Source organism: Neolamprologus multifasciatus, chromosome 5 (genome assembly GCF_963576455.1).
Source record: "Neolamprologus multifasciatus chromosome 5, fNeoMul1.2, whole genome shotgun sequence".
Taxonomy (NCBI): Eukaryota; Metazoa; Chordata; class Actinopteri; order Cichliformes; family Cichlidae; genus Neolamprologus; species Neolamprologus multifasciatus.
Window position 1 is genome coordinate 18738504 of NC_140443.1, and position 8156 is coordinate 18746659.

Sequence of the window (8156 nt, forward strand, 5' to 3'; positions counted from 1 at the left end):
TCCAATCATGGCTTATTAATGAGTATGCAGTGATGGTCTTATCATGCTGCCATTAGAGGTGACTATAAAGAGCTTCATTTGTTGAACTGTCAAAGTCATTTTGGGTCATTTTCATTCTTAAATCATTCCACACAGAGATGCGTTGTATGTTATCTAAACTCCTCTTCATCCCAAAAACAAGGTGAGCCTGACATCTGGTGAATTTTACCCTGAATTTTATCAAATATAGAGTGTGGATTTGTCCAAAATGTAAAAGTAAATGTAATTCTAATAATAAAATGAAGCTATGGAAAAAACAAAACAAAAAAACCTCCGCTGTGCACTAAATGGTGTCAGTTTTTTCTTCATGTCGACATATCAATAACAAAGCTTATTCCCCTCCGGGATCACGTGCCTCGTTGTTCTTACATTATGGCATTTACTGGATTTTTTTTTTTACAATCAGAGTTTAAGAATTAAAGAAAAGAAAAGGGGGGAAGATGTGATTAACGTCATAAGAAACCTGATAACTTTAAGAAGAGAAAAGCTTTGTTCCACAAGCATGTGAAACTGTCCTTATGAAATGCCGGTAATACAATACCCAAAGCGTTGCATTGAAGATCATTCATCCTCTAAGCTAAGAGGTGAACTGACAGGAATGCCTTTACTCAATGGAGATGAGTGATGTTAAATGTATGAAGGCCATCTCAAGCACAACAAGTAGCTCAATGTCCTGCACAAGAGGATTTATTTACTCTTCAAATTGTGGATTAACCAACAATGAAATAGAGATTTTTATTCCAGATTTATTTTTGCAGCTCAATATTAACATCTTTTAAGCACGTCTCTCTGTGATGGTAATTATATGTACAGAGAACGTGGTTCATGTGAGCATTTGATTTACACCAAAATGTAAATATATTCCTTAAATGGGAGAAGCCTTGTGGTCATATAATTGTCTGGTTATTCTATCAGAAAGTAACAAAGCACCACTTTACTGGGAGGCTCGGTGGCTTTAGCTAAAGTGATTAATAAGAGAACATCAGTAGATGTACAATGGCCTTTCACTGTGTCTTGAAAAGTCGTGCTGCTGTTTGTTGCTTGGGTGTCTGATTTCTATGTGAGCATAGAAGCTGAGATACCAGAAATGTAATTGGCTGTCTGTGATTTCACTAGAAACACTTGAGCTCGTCATTGAGCAACAGCCAGAGGGATTGTTTCACATGCATTCTAACCTGCAAGCAGCAACTGTGCGTTTAAAGGTTGAAGACACAAAGTTTGGTGGATTTATAAATGAGTTACTGCATACCAGCCATACACACACTCATTTTTAGCAGCAGGGGAATTTCACACCTCACAGTGTGCACCTGTCTTCCGTTGTATGAAAATAACAGTCACAATCCCCCACTCAAATCCTAAATGCAGTGCTCTGGTGACGATTTATTATTTGCCATAGTAAATGAGCCCCGCACTAGTTGGATTAAAACAACACTTTTTGCCCCCCTGGTGGTCCTCCTTAGGTCCTCGTACTCTGGGCCCTCTGGATGTCTGGGACCTGGATCTCCTCCATACCTGCTTCATGCCCTGGGGGATGGGGCTATGGCTCCCCACACTCCCTAGCAGATCATTACATGGAGAAACCTTTTGAATACAAGCGTGCTGATCCACACAGGTGTACACACGGGTGTTCACAGACACAAACTACAGCTTTCTTGGCTGCTACCTCAAAGCAGATTGTGCCCTGTCGATCTTGCATACTGCACAGTAACATGAAATATTAGGATCTACTTTTATCTCTCCTGTTAGCTAGTTTATTGTGATGGTGTTGTATTTATTATGTTGCTCTTTTTTGTTTGTTTTTCTTTTTTTTCTTCCCCCTTTCTCACCATCTCTTCTCCCCTCTATTTTTCTTTCTCTCCCTCTCTTTCTTTCATTCTTTCTCCCTGTCCTATCCCCCAGTCATGTCTGTCCCGTCTGTAACAACCGAAAATCAAATCAAATAAATACATAATTATAATAAAGGTCAATCAAATGGACCAATATGGCAAGGCCATGATGATCCAGTTGGTAAAGTAAATCTGCTTGGCATCTTTCTTGGCCTTCAGACAACAATTCTGATGGCTAAACTGTCCTGTTTGGACAGGCAAAAAAACCCAAAAAACTTTCAGCCTTCATCTTCACGTGCATCTCAGCATGCAACTAGTTAGCCCACTTTTGCAGTAGATTCATGGGTATCCATCACTCCTGTGGTAGCTTTTGCTATGACTTGCTCCTTCTATTCCTGTCAGTTGTGCCAGAAAACAATGGAACAAATTAACTGACTGTTGAATGACAGAAAGATAAGCAAAATGTGCTTAAACTGACCTCAATTTTATAAACTGTCTTTAAGCATGTCATCAACTACAGCAATGTAAAGGGCAAATTGTAAATGATCTGTTGACAGACTAACTATAAGTAGCTAAAAACTGCACCAATTACAGCACTGTTACTGGTATTTCAGCTGCAAGAAACGTATGGTTATGTAGACCATAAATGGACATTGCATTCTCAGTAAAAGCAATAATGTGAATATAAACCTGTATCTAGTATATTAAAAATGTGACATATTTGTGCTGTAAATACAGCTGAATTCCTCATTTAACATTTATAATCCCCAACTTCCCCATATCTGGAGTAAATGATTTACTATGAAGAAAGTTAAACATATATAAGAAGTGTAGATGACTCTTTTGATGTAAAATAACTAACCTGTGTTTATGAGATAAGAGCTGCTTCCTTCTTGTTTAAAGCCTTAGGGCTTAAAAGGGGTTACCATTTCCTATAGAAATAATACAGTCATCAAAAACATTTCATTCAGTCCTTTCATTCAGTTGCTTGAAGAACCACTGTTAGCAGCAATAACTTGAAGTAATTTTCTGTATGACTTCATCAGTCTTTCATATCATTGGGGAGGAATTTTGGCTAGTTGTTTTTAGAGCATAGCTGCAGTTCATTGAGACTGGAGGCCATGCATTTATTCACAGCTCACGTAAAGGCCTACTGTTATCTGGACTACAGCAGCACATCCCTCCACCACCGTGCTTGACAGCTGGTTTGTCTGTGCTGATATGGTGTTTGGTTTTTCACTTAACACGGTGCTGTGCTTTATGGCTATACTTGTTCTGTCTTTTTCTAATGTGATGGACTGTACTAAGTTGCAGTTCTTGTTTCAGCTACTTCTGTGATGTTTGCATGGTCTGACCCCTGAGTAAAATTTGCTTGGAACATCTGTCCCAGGGAAGACTGGCAGCTCTCTCACATGTTTCCCTGTTGTTTTCACTGTAGAATGATGGACTTCACATTTTTGGAAATGGCCTTATACGTCTAACCAGATTGGTGGGCAGCAGCAATTGTTTCTCTAAGATTATTGTTGATGTCTTTCCTCCTTGGGATTGTGTTAACACACACCTGAATCCTCCAGGCCAACAAACTGCCAGAGCTTCTGCTTTTATAGAGGTGATCACTCTTGATGATGATCAGTTAATCAACTGGATTTGATTAGCAGCACCTGGCTGCTTATTACACTTGTAATTCCTATGGAAGCATTAAGGATGCACTGAGTTTTTCACAGGACTACATAGTCTTGTGAAAACTTTCTTGTTCACATAACTGTGTAAAGTCTAGAGACACCCTTTTCATTGCGTGTATGCATTTTGAGGTTAATGAAGAGTGATGCTGCACGCATTATTCTTGTTCACCTTTACACCTGTACCTGAGGACTCATGTCAAAGTTAAGTAGTCTGTCTTTTTCATGTGTGTAATTTGCTCTTTCGCTCTCTGTCAGCGTGAATGATTAAGGCTGATCCAATGTCTACTCGTATAGGTGCACAGACAGTTTAGCTACTCTGCATAGTGTCAGATCCTGTGACGACCTGAGACCAGCATTTACAACTGGTACCTGATGTACTCTCAGCGCCTCTTTGTTAGCGTGAGCGCAAAGTCATGTAAGCCTGCTCACAATTTCTTTTTGGCTTAAAGAAAAATAAAGCCAAGGATGTTTTCTCTTTTCTGCGTTTGATGTGTTGTTGTGAACCGAGATAAGAAGCGACGTGGAATCATTACCAAACCTCTGCTGTACAATTTAATAACTAAATAAAATTAGGAACACTCAAAAGTAACTAACTAAAAGCATGGACAACTTCAAAAGTGAGAACTAAGTGGAATGACCTTAGTGCTGCGTTCGATACTGTTGACCATAATATCCTATTAGAGCGATTAGAACATGCTGTAGGTATTACAGGTACTGGACTGCAGTGGTTTCTATCATATCTATCTAACAGACTCTAATTTGTACATGTAAATGGAGAGTCCTCTTCACACACTAAGGTCAATTATGGAGTTCCACAGGGTTCACTGCTAGGACCAATTCTGTTTACATTATACATGCTTCCCTTAGGCAGTATCATTAGAAGACATAGCATACATTTTCACTGCTATGCAGATGACACGCAGCTCTATCTATCCATGAAGCCAGATAACACACACCAATTAGTTAAACTGCAGGAATGTCTTAAAGAAATAAAGACCTGGATGGCCGCTAACTTTCTGCTTCTTAATTCAGATAAAACTGAGGTTATTGTACTCGGCCCTGAAAATCTTAGAAATAAGGTCTCTAACCGTCTGTGAAGGTTCTCAGTCATCCAGGTCATCGTAGTCAAAGGAGCTTGCAAAGAAAAGCGTCTGGACTTCTTTAAGTTACTTGAAGACGTTTCACCTCTCATCCGAGAGGCTTCTTCAGTTCTAAGGTCAAATGGTGGAGAGTCCCAGATATAACCCTAGTGGGAGTGTCCCCCCACAGAGGGACAAAAGGACCCCCTGATGATCCTCTAATCGCCTGAGCCAAGGTGTGGAACTGGGTGTGGGTCCCAATCAGCCAGAGTTTCGGGTGAGTTCATTGTGAAACCTGGCCCCACCTTATCATGCGAATTCCTGAGGTCAGATGGCCCAGGGTGTGAGTGGGCGTTAAGGCGTCTGGGAAGGGATCTCAAAACTGGATTATAGATGGCAGAGAGTTGGTGTCGTAAACCACCGCCTCTGTTCAAAGATGGTCGCTCACAGTGGACATAGATGGCTTCTTTCACTCCTCTTTCAAACCATCTGTCCTCTCTGTCCAAAATGTGAACATTGGCATCCTCGAAAGAGTGTCCTTTATCCTTAAGATGCAGATGGACAGCTGAATCTTGTCCTGTGGAGGTCGCTCTTCTGTGTTGTGCCATGCGCTTGTGAAGTGGCTGTTTGGTCTCTCCAATGTAGAGGTCTGGGCATTCCTTGCTGCACTGTACGGCATACACCACATTGTTAAGTCTGTGTTTTGGCGTTTTGTCTTTCGGGTGAACCAGTTTTTGTCTGAGTGTGTTGCTGGGTCTGAAGTACACCGGGATGTCATGCTTGGAGAAAACCCTCCTGAGTTTCTCTGATACACCGGCTACATAGGGGGATGACAATGTTGTTGCGCCTGTCCTTCTTATCCTCCCTCACTGGTGTCTGATCTTCTTTTCTGTGCCTCTTTGCTGACTTTAAAAACGCCCATTTAGGATAGCCGCACGTTTTGAGTGCTTCCTTTACATGTGTGTGTTCCTTCTTTTTCCCTTCAGGCTTAGAGGGAACATGTTCTGCCCGGTGGTGTAGGGTCCTAATTACTCCAAGTTTGTGTTCCAGAGGGTGATGGGAGTCAAACAGGAGGTACTGGTCCGTGTGTGTGGGCTTCCGGTAAACTTCGATGTTGAGGTTGCCGTTCTCTTCAATGTGCACAGCGCAGTCCAGGAAAGGCAAACAGTCATCCTTCGTGTCTTCCCTGGTGAACTTGATGTTTTTATCCACAGCGTTGATGTGCGCAGTGAAGGATTCCACTTCTTGTGTCTTGATTTTGACCCAGGTGTCGTCTACATATCTGTACCAGTGGCTGGGTACTCTTCCTTTGAAAGAGCCAAGAGCCTTCCTTTCCACTTCCTCCATGTAAAGGTTGGCTACAATAGGTGACACGGGGGAGCCCATGGCACAGCCATGTTTTTGTCTGTAATAGCCTTCGTTGTATTTGAAATATGTGGTGGTGAGGCAGAGGTCTAACAGTGTGCAAATCTGATCGGGTGTGAAGTTGGTCCTGTCCTCCAAGGAGCTGTCTTCTTGTAGTCGTTTTCTGACAGTCTCCACTGCCTCCGTGGTGGGTATGCAAGTGAAGAGAGAGACTACATCAAAGGACACTATTGTTTCATCTGGATCCAGGGTAAATTTCTGGACCTTGTCAGTGAAGTCGGTGGAGTTCTTGATGTGGTGTGGGGTGTTCCCCACGAGAGGAGCAAGGATGGTAGCAAGGTGTTTTGCAATGTTATAAGTGGCTGAGTTTATGCTACTCACTATGGGTCTGAGTGGGACAGCTTCCTTGTGGATTTTTGGAAGTCCGTAAATGCAGGTCTCTAACCAGATTCTTACTCTGGATGGCATTTCCTTGGCCTCCAGTAACGCTGTGAGGAACCTTGGTGTGATTTTTGACCAGGATATGTCCTTCAACGCACATAGTAAACAAATATGTAAGACTGCTTTCTTCCATTTGCGCAACATCTCTAAAGTTAGAAATATCCTGTCTCAGAGTGATGCTGAAAAACTAGTTCATGCATTCATTACTTCCAGGCTGGACTACTGTAATTCATTATTATCAGGATGTCCTAAAAACTGGCTGAAAAGCCTTCAGCTAATCCAAAATGCTGCAGCAAGAGTCCTGACAGGGACTAGAAAGAGCGAGCATATTTCTCCTGTTTTGGCTTCCCTTCATTGGCTCCCTGTTAAATCCAGAATTGAATTCAAAATCCTGCTCCTCACATACAAGCAGTGTTGGGTAAGTTACTTTAAATTAGTAACTTAGTTACATTACTAGTTACTTCTATCAAAAGTAACTCAGTTACTTCAAGTTACTCGTTACTTTCAAAGTAACTAGTTACTAGGGAAAGTAACTTTGGTTTTACTCAGAATTCTCTTGTTAATGTGTTGCTTCCATAACTTTGCCAGTCTTCTAGCTTGCTTACTTGCCACAAGTGCACTGTGCCACCTACCAATAGAAAGGAAAATATAATGTGCATATTTCCACGAGAGAAATCCCAAGCCTGGACCGTCATTGACTGCTGCCATGATTCTAGCCTACGTCACAGCGTCATGTGCGCTTTTTACATCCAACACAAAAACTGCAGTCGTGGTGCTTTGATTGTACTCAGGACTCTGAAATTCTGCCTTCTGAATAGGAAGATGTAGGTAACACCAGACTGCAGATGAGCTGCATACAGGGCTGGACTGGGACAAAAAATTGGCCCGGGCATTTTGACTAGAGACCGGCCCGCCATTATAGGAAAAATCATAGAGCCTTTGAATGAAAACAAACGCTGTTGTGACAGTGATGTTCACTGTCTTGATGGTATATATGCATCAATCTATCAATCGTTTGTTGTAAGATTCAGATAATTATTTATTAAAAGCTAGACATTTTAAATGAGAATAAGAAAGAAAAGTATTTCCTTGTGCCCACCTCTCCCTGTTAATGCCCTACCTGCCCCCCTGGCAAAACTTTGCTAGATCCGCACCTGCACAGTTACCAGCTGTCAGCTACCTAAAAAAAAGGATCCTGGTGTTATTTGTCTCTCAGAAACAGTTCATAACTTCCCTTCAACTCATTCATGTCACCCAAAAGGTAAACCTGTTTCTCCATCACCTGTTCAGCTCTGATGATTCAGTAAGGACATCTCCTGGTTTCATCTTCATGTTTCCCTCTCACCAGATAACCAAACCGATATCATGACCAGCAGCTGTGGCTCCAGCAAACATCAGCTGATACTAGAAATTGATATTAAATAAATTCTAACAACAGCTGATCAAGCTTAAACGTGCTGCTGTTGTTTAACGCGACATCGGCTGGTTTCCCTTTTCTGGCGCAAAGTGGGCGATAAACAAACAAGAGAGCCGATCAGCTGATCACTGATCAGTTTTCATGATTGAAGTAGAAAGGGAGAGGGAGGGGGGAGAATGAAAGAAGAAGAGGCAGCTGTGCAGCAAAGACACAGAATAACTTCAGCTTTGTGTCTTTTTCATTGTAGCTGAATTACGGGACAAACGGTTCCTTTTCACTTCAATAAGAGACGCGCAATATTTTCTCT